Below are 12,692 nucleotides of genomic sequence, written 5' to 3'. Positions count from 1 at the left end.
TAAAGTTATAATAATAATAATAATAATAATAATAATAATAATAATAATAATAATAATAATAATAATAATAATAATAATAATAATAATAATAATAATAATAATGTTTCCTGCCCAAAGGCAGATGTTTGACCCGAAGGTCCATGGGTATTGATTCCAGCTCGTACCAAGTAAGTTTTCTGGTGGACAAACCCCATATGCATGGGTTTTCTCGGTGTTCTCCCATTTCCTCCCACTTTCTTCATTCAACCACTTCAATTATTTCTCATCATCACTGTCTCTCTTAGCGTTGGATCATAACATGGGACGTTAACTAGATATTTCCTTTCAATTTCACTTAATGTGACATTTAACTTGACATAGAAACGCAGAAAGGAAAAAAGTCAGTAGTAATATTAATTACAATTACAATACCAATTAGTTAATATAGGGTAAAATTAAAATTTTATTACTATTTCACCTTCAATTAGTCACATTTATCATTCATTCACCAACTTCGAATTGAATTCCACAACAAAGCTCTTTATAGTATTCCGTATAGAAAATAAGTGAAGAATGTGACGACCCGACCCGAGTGACCCGACACGAGCTAACCCGACTGACCCGACCCGACAACCCGACCCGTAACCCGACCCGTTTGAGAACACTATCAGAGGGGTACTATTTACAGTACAATTAATTTTGTATGGTTTAGCATACTTTAAGGCTACCATACTTTTTGAAAACAGAAAAAACGGGACATCTTACAAATTAGTAGTAAATATTGCATTTTGTATTAATTTTATCTTTCGAATTTTACTACAGTATCGCACTAGTTATACAACTTAAAATAATGTATTAATATAGTCCATACTCAGTGGCGTATTTAGGGGGAGGGCTTCCGGGCTCAAGCCCCCCACCGAAATCTTACTTACTATAGTAAAGTATATGAAATATCTTGCAGAATTTTCATATTTTCAGGCAAAGCACCCCCGGAAGTTAGCAAAGCCCCTCCCGAAACAAAATCGTAAATACGCCACTGTCCATACTTAATCAACAGTGCTAAAAATTATTATAGAAGCTAGAAGCTGTTATACAATATAAACGCAATCAGTGAACGTACAATATTTAGGCAAAAATTATATTTTCAATATTATTACGCATACCACCTTTACATGCTCTACATGTCTATAAAGAAAAATATCCAGATTTATGAAGTTGTTTCAAAATTTCAATAGGCTGATTTATTTTTGTTAACCTAAAATGCGAACTAAAAGAAAGCAATTTGCATAATTGTTTTTCTGAAGCAGAAAAAAAATGTGTTTTTGGGGCTGGTCTGCAACGTCACAAGAATTTGTTGCCACCTCGGGGTATACATTCTTACTTTTAGTGATAAGAGTGCTACTTAGGAGGATTTAAACATTGCATGTTATATCCGGGGAAGCAGCGATTGCAATAATAATAAAGATTAGAATGAAATTGTTCCTATAGTATTGTCGGAATTGAAAGCAAAAGGAATAAGTCGATTTTATTATCTTTTCAGAAATTTTGATATGTAATTAATAATAATAATAAAGAAAAAAACAGGACAAGAAGGAAAATTTCTGCACACCGGGACAAATTTTAAGAAACCGGGGCGTATGGTAGCCTTACATACTTATTTGCATGCGGAGTGTCAGTACGGAGCCACTACGTAGCAGAGTTGAAACAAAACCTCGTAAATAGGTTGCCAACTCAGGAAAACAAAATTACCGGCACACCCTCAAAAATCTCTGTACAAATGAGAAACTGAAGAGTGTATTGATCGTTATTGTATTTACCAGCAATTGCCACTTGTTTAAAATTATCGAAACAGATGAATAATACTGGATATTAATCTTTATGTAACAATAGTTGATTCATAAAATGAAATTTATTCTATAAACTTCACTTCAAACAAAGGAAATTGCTTTAAAAAGTCATTTTCTACTCTCAATAAATGAATAAAATTCGTTTACAATAAAATATAAGTGTTATCAAATTTGTTATGTTAAATAAATAAAAAAAAACTGCCATACGTTAAAAAATATCGATAATGTATAATACAACGGAAATTTGTGTTTGTAAAGGCACTGTTGAAAAATTTCGATGTTCAATGTTATATTCTGGATTGCAGATTCCAAAATACCGGTCAGAAGGGGTCTAATAAGAAGTTTGTACCGGTCACCGGCCTTAATCAAAATTACAGCAAATACCGGTCAGTTAGCAACTCTACTCGTAAATCAGAATGCTGAATGCACCAAAATACTTCACCATGCATTCTATAGTTTCTGCAAAATGAGTTTAATGAAGATGATCAAATAAAACAAAATACTGTGTTATAATTTTCCCTTTAACAGTCTACTTTGTGAATTTGTTATATCTTCCACTTATCAATTTCCTGTACGAGATGAGAATAACGGTTTCTGCGCAAGATAGAAAGAAAAAAATACATTTTTCTCATAAGGATTCAGTTCACGTAAGAAATAATGAATAAGTTTAATAATAAGAGCCGAGGAGTGAAAAACTAACTCAGCAATAATGATTGTAAGTATAAATATAAATATAAAAAAACAAAAAAAAAACATTTAATTCCATCATCGTTAGGATAAGATCAATATAGTGAATCACACGATAGTGTGAGCAAACCAAACCACACAATAGTGTGAACAAAGTCCTGTTAGAAAAATACTCCATAAATGTGACACATTTTTTTAATGCTTCTACCATTTATACAAACCCTCACATTGTTTTCGTTCTGGCGGCGCCCCTAATAGAGTACAAACGAAAATTTCGCCTGCACATTTCTGTGCGAATGATGTACAAGCGATTGATATAATTTGTGATTGAATTGGATATGGTGGGGGCTACCATTTAGACAGCCCCACATTGTTTTCGTTCTGGCGGCGCCATTAATTGTGTACAAACGAAAATTACGCATGCATATTTCTGTACAAACGATGTACAAACGATTACGAAAATTTGTGATTCAATTGGACATGTTGGTGGGAAGCTACCACTTAGAGAGCCCCCAGTTTGTTTTCGTTCTGGCGGCGCCCCTAATTGTGTACAAACGAAAATTTTGCCTGAACATTTCTGTAAAAACGACGTACAAACGATTGCGACAATTTGTGATTGAATTGGACATGGTCGGGGGCTACCACTTAGACAGCCCCACTTAGTTTTCGTTCTGGCGGCGCCCCTAATTGTGTACAAACAAACATTTCGCCTGCACATTTATGTACAAACGACGTACAAACGAATGCGACTATTTCTGATTGAATTGGACATGGTCGGGGGCTACCACTTAGACAGCCACCACTTTGTTTTCGTTCTGGCGGCGCCCCTAATTGTGAACAAACAAACATTTCGCCTGCCCGTTTCTGTACAAACGAAGTACAAACGATTGCGATAATTTGTGATTGAATTGGACATGGTGGGGGGCTACCACTTAGACAGCCCCCTTTTTTCTGTTTTGGCGGCGCCCCTAATTGTGTACAAACGAAACTTTTGCCTGAACATTTCTGTACACACGAAGTAGAAACGATTGCGATAATTTGTGATAGAATAGAACATGTTGGTGGGGGGCTACCAGTTAGACAGTCCCTCACTTTGTTTTCGTTCTAGCGGCGCCCCTAATTGTGTACGAACATACATTTTGCCTGCACATTTCTGTACAAACGAAGTACAAACGATTGTGACAATTTGTGATTCAATTGGACATGATGGGGGGGGCTACCACTTAGACAGCCCCCACTTTGTTTTCGTTCTGGCGGCGCCCCTAAGTTTGTTCAAACAAACATTTCGCCTGCACATTTCTGTACAAACGATGCACAAACGAATGCGACAACTTGTGATTGAATTGGACATGGTGGGGGGGCTACCACTTAGACAGCCCCCATTTTTTTCTGTTCTGGCGGCGCCCTTAAATATGTACAAACGAAAATTTCGCGTGCACATTTCTGTACAAACGAAGTACAAACGATTGCGACAATTTGTGATTGAATAGGACATGGTCGGGGGCTACCACTTAGACAGCCCCCAATTTTTTTCGTTCTGGCGGCGCCCCTAATTGCGTGCGAACATACATTTCGCCTGCACATTTCTGTACAAATGAAGTACAAACAATTGCGACAATTTGTGATTCAATTGGACATGGTGGGGGGCTACTACTTAGACAGCCCCCATTTTTTTCTGTTCTGGCGGCGCCCCTAATTGTGTACAAACAAAAATTTCGCCTGCACGTTTCTGTACAAACGAAGTACAAACGATTGCTATAATTTGTGATTGAATAGGACATGTTGGTGGGGGGCTACCAGCTAGACAGCCCCCAATTTGTTTTCGTTCTGGCGTCGCCCCTAATAGTGTACAAACGAAAATTTGGCCTGTACATTTCTGTACAAACAATGTACAAACGATTGCGATACATTGTGATTCAATTGGACATCGTGGGGGGGCTACTACTCAGACAGCTCCCCACTTTGTTTTCGTTCTGGCGGCGCCCCTAAGTTTGTTCAAACAAACATTTCGCCTGCACATTTCTGTACAAACGATGCACAAACGAATGCGACAACTTGTGATTGAATTGGACATGGTGGGGGGGGGGGCTACAACTTAGACAGCCCCCAATTTTTTCGTTCTGGCGGCGCCCCTAATTGCGTGCGAACATACATTTCGCCTGCACATTTCTGTACAAACGAAGTACAAACAATTGCGGCAATTTGTGATTCAATTGGACATGGTGGGGGGCTACCACTTTAACAGCCCCCATTTTTTTCTGTTCTGGCGGCGCCCCTAATTGTGTACAAACGAAAATTTCGCCTGCACATTTCTGTACAAACGAAGTACAAACGATTGCGATAATTAGTGATTGAATAGAACATGTTGGTGGGGGGGTACCAGTTAAACAGCCCCAATTTGTTTTCGTTCTGGCGGCGCCCCTAATAGTGTACAAACGAAAATTTGGCCTGTACATTTCTGTACAAACAATGTACAAACGATTGCGGCAATTTGTGATTTAATTGGACATGGTAGGGGCTACCATTTAGGGGAACTCCCTCTAGAGGAATCACTCTACTTATTTATTGCAAAAAGCAGAATTTAAAAAATCGCATTCGTCCAAAGTTATCGTGTGAAGTAACAGCCGTTTGTATGTACGTACTAATATTGATAAGTTCCACTACGCGATCCCAATTAATAGTTCATATACCCGCGCCACACACACACACACTAGCATTTGTACACACGAAAGTATACCTGGTAGTATCCACACGCTTACGCCGGAAACTAGAAACAAACACACACACACACACACACACACACACACAGGGACAGAGAGAGAGAGAAAGAGAATATCTTGTTGTACCTTTATACTGAATGCACCATTACTCACAAAATCAGTTAAAAAAGAAAAAAGAAAAAAGTTGTAAATGAAACTTTCAAAGATTGGTACCACTGCTGCGTGTCAGACATGAGATTGTTCCATAATGATTGATTCGTAATATGATGTATATGGGTTTCTTAATGGTAGTATAACAAAATGCCTTCAAATTGACCACTAAATAAAAAGTGAAATTTATTTCTCAAATTTTGTAAAATCGAAGTCGGTGGGCATTATGGGAACAGTCTACAATAACAATATATGCAAATAAATATTAATATACTTCACGTTTTCCAGTGGGTGCAAGAAAGCTTCGAATAGTATTTGTTGCCAGAAGCATTAGCTGATGTAATATATATATATATATATATATATATATATATATATATATATATATATATATATATATATATATAATTAGACAAACCTAAAACGAAAATTATTACCTTAACGCATTAAGCACAGAGAGTTTTCATTTCTCTTCATCATTCTCATAAGTATCTGGATTTGTTTCAGAAAATTCTTGCATATCCTCGTCATCTGTCAACACTACATCTTCTTCCACATGAGAATCAGTGGCAAAATCTGTATTACTGCATCCATATCCAGCGCAGTTAGTACAGATGGTTGTGCACTGAAGGGCACTTCTTCGGCAATCACAGTTGCTTGAACACTCTCTGTGCATGAACAAGAGATGAGGCGGAGCAACCATTCTGGAGCAGCAGCAAGAGTTGTTGGTGTTGGACGCAGATATCCACTGACCTTCTTTTAGCCACATTTTAGTGTTTTTCTTTTTAATCCATTCCACTGTTGCACTTGGTGGTAGACTCTCAGTGAATGTTCCCTTGCTGCAGCTTTCGTTGGAGGTAGAGTAGCTAAATTAAACTCACCTTGCACTGGCTGTCTTGCAACTGTCATTAAATATATCTGGTGACATAAATCATCCAAATTTCTTGTCTTGTGGGAATCATATAAAGATAGAATAAAATCATGGCAAGCTTCAGCAATATCATCTGCCTGTGCATTAGGATCATTAAAAATAAGCATTTTTTTCTGAGTTCCTCACCACTTTTAACTTTTTTAAATGGGGCTGTCTTACCTTTCCTATATATTGGGGACACAGAGTCACAGCCTGTAAAGGCATAAACACACAACAGAACATCCTTCATGTTTCCTATTTCATGCTGCATTTCTCGAATATTGTAAATTTTATTTGGCTGATTTCCTTTACCAGGCACAATCATCTTTAAGCGTAAGCTGCAGTAAGAGTAATTAACAAAACCAACAGATCACCACATATTACTCGCACCTCCATCCCTTTTTGAGCCTCTGCGATTACTGTCGAAACAATCAAAGTGTCTGCGTCCCCATATACCTGAAGCACATGACACCCTCTTTCCTTCAAGTGTAATGTCAGAAGGGATATTAACTATTCCTTGTTGTTCGGGTTGGCAAGGAAATCACTCTGCCCAAAGGTGACGTGAATGTGGTATTCTACTTTCACATCTATTTTGCTAGCTGAGCGAGATCTTCGCAGATGTTCCTCATCTTTTGTGTTGAGTTCTTCCCTATAACCATCGACAACGACAGTAGCTCTGATGGGATAGAACATAGTCACTATATTGTCGTCATATTACTTGAAATGTTGCAGGGCGTTGCCAAACAACATGATGTAGAAGATGCCCTCCATCTACCACATATGATACCATCAGTGCCATCTCATCATTAGGAGGTGGATTGGTTCCTGCACTTGGTAACACTTTTAGGATTGAAGACTTGGTTCCTTTCCTCATCAAACCAGTTTCATCGAACAGTGAGGGAGGGTATGTACATAGTTCATATTTAAATATTTCTCTTAACTTTTCTTCTGTTCTCACACTACAAACCATGCGATGGAATAACTAGTTGGGGTTGACGTGAGCGGTGTCATTTCTGATGGTGACAGATTTTGTCACGGCTGCTAACGATTTGACGGTATACTTTCTTTTTAAATGGATTTTACTGAGTTTCAGCCCTTCAATCTCTTTAATTCCAGAAAGTCCAATATCACTGGCTCGTCACAATTTGTAGTAGAGTCAGCCAATACACCTGTAGAAAGTGAAGACAGTTGAGGAGGTTTTGTAAAAGGGTTGTGCAGTCGAAACCAAGTTATTAAAACTTTTAGGTGCTTAGCGTTTAGCTTCTGGTTTGCATCACGCAACTCTACGTCTTACTCTGAGGAAGCATAATTAATAGATGCAAATCTCTCAACTGCCTCTACGATTCTGGAGCTTGCAGGCGTCGACTTCACCCATGTAGCGATAGTTGATGCAGTGATTTCTCTGCCACCAGTCAACCCATCGCTGCTTTTCATCGCCCGCATTAACACTTGTTCGATGGTCATATCGGTCCAAACACCGCACCAAAATTTGTTATTTTGGCGAATGGTGAAGAACCCTCTAGTGATAAATTTGTCAAACTCTTCTTCGGGTAATATACTCACTAGCTGTAGGCAATCTTGCAAGTACACATGCGCCGATTTCGCATAATTCAAGTATCCTGTGGCATGGAAAAAAGGCAGTATTTGCTGCACACAGTGAAGATGGAGGTAAAAATCTCCAGTTCTCCCTGCTTTTATGTATATCTTGATAAGATGTACCATTTCTATGAATTGAATCCACAATTTTTGTGTTCTACCATGTTCCTTGAAATTCTGCAGCTGCTCATCTAAAGCCAAATTCTTGACTGCAGTAGACCTCACTATCTCATCAGCATTTATTGTCCAAGAAGTAAATTGCGAATAGAGTGTCTTTAAATCTTCCTTGTTAACATCAGGATTGTGTGTCTCAAGGAAAACTGTCATAAGGGCTTCTTCGGTTAGGAACAAAGCACGAATAGATCTGGAATATGCTTCCCCCTGCATTATTTACGGAATGCTATTTTTTGCGTATACTTGACTCCACACCTCTTCCAAACCACTTCCAGCCATTATGTGATCTACTGATCCTATAAAAGAAAGGAGAAAGTGAAACCCTCCAAGGCGAATGAATATTGAATTCAGAGGGCTACTGAGAGGGGCTGCAGATACAATCTCCCGAGCCTTGGCATATAATGGTTGATCGAACGTAACCATCGTGCAAGCCTGACCCTGCTTAGCACCTTCCTGAGCAGCATAAAAGAGAACGGTGTAAATAGTTGAAGGGTTTGAGAGGAATAAATTCACAAATGGAAGAGCCAAAACTGCCGGTGTTTCATACGGTTGTCCAGCATGCAACCTTTATATACAATCACTCAACCAGGCCTACTATCGGTACATAAACCATTAAGCCAAATACCAGACAACAAAAACATATTCAATGTGTGGGTGGTAATAGCTGGTAAAGGTTTAGTTTGCATTACTTTCCAATTTAAAGAAGTTATAGTGTATACTCAGATGTATCTGGACGTTTGTATATCTGTAATTCTGTTAACCCACTGTGTTCAATTTCTTTTGTTCTGACATTCCTCCGAGGTAAACAGGTGTCAACACCGAGTGCAGATTCAGGTGTCACAGCAAACCACCCATGGAATGAAAAGTGACATGACCATTCACAATATGTACATTGTAATCAGCATTATCAAAGACATACTGAACATAGCCCTGATTTATGTTTAATTTGTCCTCACTGGTAACTGACCTTTCGAATTTTAGTATTTTGTTCTAAGAAGAACAGAACCCCATATTTGCCAGTAAGTCAATTAAGAGCCTGGATTCAAACCTGTGAAGGAATACTGCTGTACCAAATTGAACAGGGGAAACAAATGATTTTGGCGAAGATACTGCAATTATGGAATGAGCAATAGCGATTGTTTCCGTTCAGTACTTTTTTTTATTTTCTTCTGTTATCCTAGTAGGCTTAATGATTTCATAAAGCAGTGTCTTCAGTAATTCTGGAATAAGATCTGGACTTCCCGTTTGAATTTGCTCAAGAGTTGGAAACTGAGAACAATCATAAGCTTGAGATTTCAGTGTTCGTCGAATTATTGCTGCTGCAGTTTTGATCACTCTCAATTCATCATCTTTTTCAATAACTTGCCGATTTTGGTACCAGATGTCCGACAGGATTCTGGATGATGTTCCACTAAAGCAAATTACGACCCTTCTTCCGGGAAGATGTTACATTTATTTTAGAACCAAAACGCCCGATCAATTTTCTTTTCAGGTAGCTGTCATCGTATGATTCCATGTTAGGGTTCTGATCGTTATACAGTTTTTGTAATTTCTTCAACGTGTACTGGCATTCATCATTCTCAATTAAATATTGAAATAATTTATCAAATGCTGCAGCTCTTTCAGAGTCTGCTATTGATCCGCCTCTAGTTGCTGGCTCCCCAGGTTTACTTGAGCCTTCCACCTTGAATCTTGACAAACAATACCTATGGAACCTACCATCACATTGGACTAGGTCAATGACATTGCTAAGTCTGAGAAGTACTCCTCGTCCCCAAGCACAATTTCTTATTATTGCGTCTTCACGGATACCTTTTATTAAGTCAACTGTCTGTACCTCACTCCATTCTTTTTGGTATGGATATCTGCATTTCGATACGCCAACACATTGGCGACCACACAAGAAACACTGTGTTTTGAAGTCGAATGGAGCACGGGGAGTCTAAGCTCAAGATTTGTAACTGTTGGGGTGGCTTGGATTTTAAAGCGTAGCGCCTACGACACTCCTTATGCACTTCCAACACTGCTTCCTTTTCGAATTTCTCCTTTACACCATCTTGCTTAATTTCACTAGACTCTATTGTTCTATCTTGTAATGCACTTAATGCACTCCTTCCACAGTACTACACAGTGTTATTGACATTTAAATGAAGTTACTGTATGAACATTTTAAGGACTGATAATGTTGCTGTCACCTTTATATCTCCACATAATAAGATGGTACATGGGATCCACTTTTCTCTGGCAGTACAACAAGTCGTTACAGTTCTTAGGTTAAGTTATTTCAATTGTGGGCTCGGTTTCTGCATCAGGACATTTCCTAACAGGAACTGAGCCAAAGTTTGGCCCGGCGTCAACGGAGTCGCCACCCTCACACATAATGGTTCGGGAAATCATTCAGAAGAGAACAGACTCTAGGCGACATGTGAAGCAACATCCTAGGAACTTATTCGAAACGCAAATAATATGAAAAAAGAATATAGACTTGATATATATAACTAAATTTGCAATACTACCATCGACTGAAATTTCCTTTAATCTTTTGGAATTCAGGAACATTTAATGCATACAGTATAGAATATTACAACAACCACAGGTAAGTATTTTCATTACGTCGAATCTTTTGATAATAGATTTCTAGTAGTAATATGTTTTTTTTGTTTAGCGTTATTAGGTTAACTTCTTAGCTGAATACTTAGGTTAGGTTTCGTATAAAATATATTTTATATGTAGATGTTTCTATGTATACATATACATATACATATATATTCAATGTTCTCTTTCCTCTTTTCAGTTTCAGCGCAAGTACATTTACGTCGCTCGTTTAATAAACAACATTATAACAGCGGGGTAAGTATTTATTTTTCAACTTTTCTACTCAATATCTAATATATTTACATATTTTCTTATATTTCATTCATATCTCTTTTTATATAATATATAATTAACTTCGCTTTTATCTACTTTTTTCTTCTTACTACATTAACGTATAATATATTCTTTATTTATTCTTACAGATACGTTGAACCTCCGCTACAACCACTGATGTGTTTCCATACCATGACAAGCGCAAATCTGCTCTTCGAGTTAATTCCAGAGAATCATTCATTTTGTATTTTAAGCATTAAAAAACTTGGTTTGTCAGAATTCCATATTCCAAAAACGATATTTCAAATTGTTTTACGAAACCGCAATCTCAACTATCCATCTACAATGTGGTTAAGTTTTATATATAGTGAATTCATATTTTCTGAATATTCAAAACATAGGCAATGTAGCAAATATCGAAGTTTGCTATGAAACATAAAATTTTGACTATTTTAATCATATTTTACCTTAAATCATATCCTAAAATAACGGCAGATTGTAAAGGGGGGAGAGAAGAGAAATCTCTCCCGAACAAACGTAAAACTAGCTATTCATAATTATTTTCTCACCTTTAGTAATTTCCGACGCTTTTATTTATCTTATCTCATTTATATCCAAATTATTTATTTACGATTCGAAAACATTAATTACTTTTTCTAAATTTATATCATACGGTGCGGATTGGAATCCTTATCACTACTTTCTAAATATGTAATGCGCTGTGGTGTAGATTCGGAATAGCGGCGCATTACAATCTCTCCCTTTTCGAGTTAACCGAATAAGTTCACCATCCTTATCCACACAGGGTTGCAATACACAACTCATAATACAATGATAATAATATAGTTTTCACGTCCACAAAGCAAGTCAAAACTGTTATGAAACAACTACTGGTAATACCACTTGTTCTACTTGATCAGTGTGCCTTTGTTTGGAAGACATAGTAAATTATCAGAAATAGGTTTTGAACGTAAAAGGTAAAGTAGATACACAAGAGAATGTAGTTTACATTTTTTTAAATTATTCTTAAAATAATAATTATGCAGTTGATTTAAAAATAACAATACGCAGAGGAAATGTTGAGAGTTTGTAATTTAGAGATATCTGTGGAGCAAAAATCTTTAGTAAACGATTTTAACTAGCTAATAGTTTGGGTGTAGATGATGTGACGCGGTAGGTAAGTCGTTGGCGCATTGAACTATTCGGAGGACCCAGGTTCAAATCTCGGCCAGGACCAAAGTTTTCAAATACTTCAATATCAATTTCAATGCATAATCAGTTCTTCTCCTCTCAAGAAAGAAAGGGATGTTGAAATGAGGAAAATTGGAGGTCTGTCAATGCAGGCTATCATTTACAAACTTATTTCCAGGAGTTGTTCTAGATTTGATATTTTTATCTACTTTCAATCATTTTTTGATTCATGCATGGTCAGTATTTTCATTTCTCTGAACATACAGTATATAACGAAATAATACATTACCAGCACAGCAATACAAGCATTCGAAAACACGCTCTGAATCAGAGAGATTCATCTCAGAATGGAGAACTGTTTCGTGTGTTATCTACTCACATTCTCCTTGCATAAAGACCTGACTCAGTGCTACTAGCTGCTGTCAGTGCCGAGAAAAGTTAAGTCTAAGTTAGATTGCATCTCCTCAGACGTTCTACAAACTGCAAATTATCTGGAACCCAAGTAATGGAATTAGAGCACTTGAGGGGAGATACTTTTGCTGCTGACTGTGCCATCTTACCACCCAGTAT

This window comes from Thermobia domestica, chromosome 3 (assembly GCF_964235325.1).
Source record: "Thermobia domestica chromosome 3, izTheDome1.hap1.1, whole genome shotgun sequence".
Lineage (NCBI taxonomy): Eukaryota > Metazoa > Arthropoda > Insecta > Zygentoma > Lepismatidae > Thermobia > Thermobia domestica.
The sequence above is the reverse complement of the archived record's forward strand: the minus strand, read 5'-3'. Positions refer to the sequence as shown.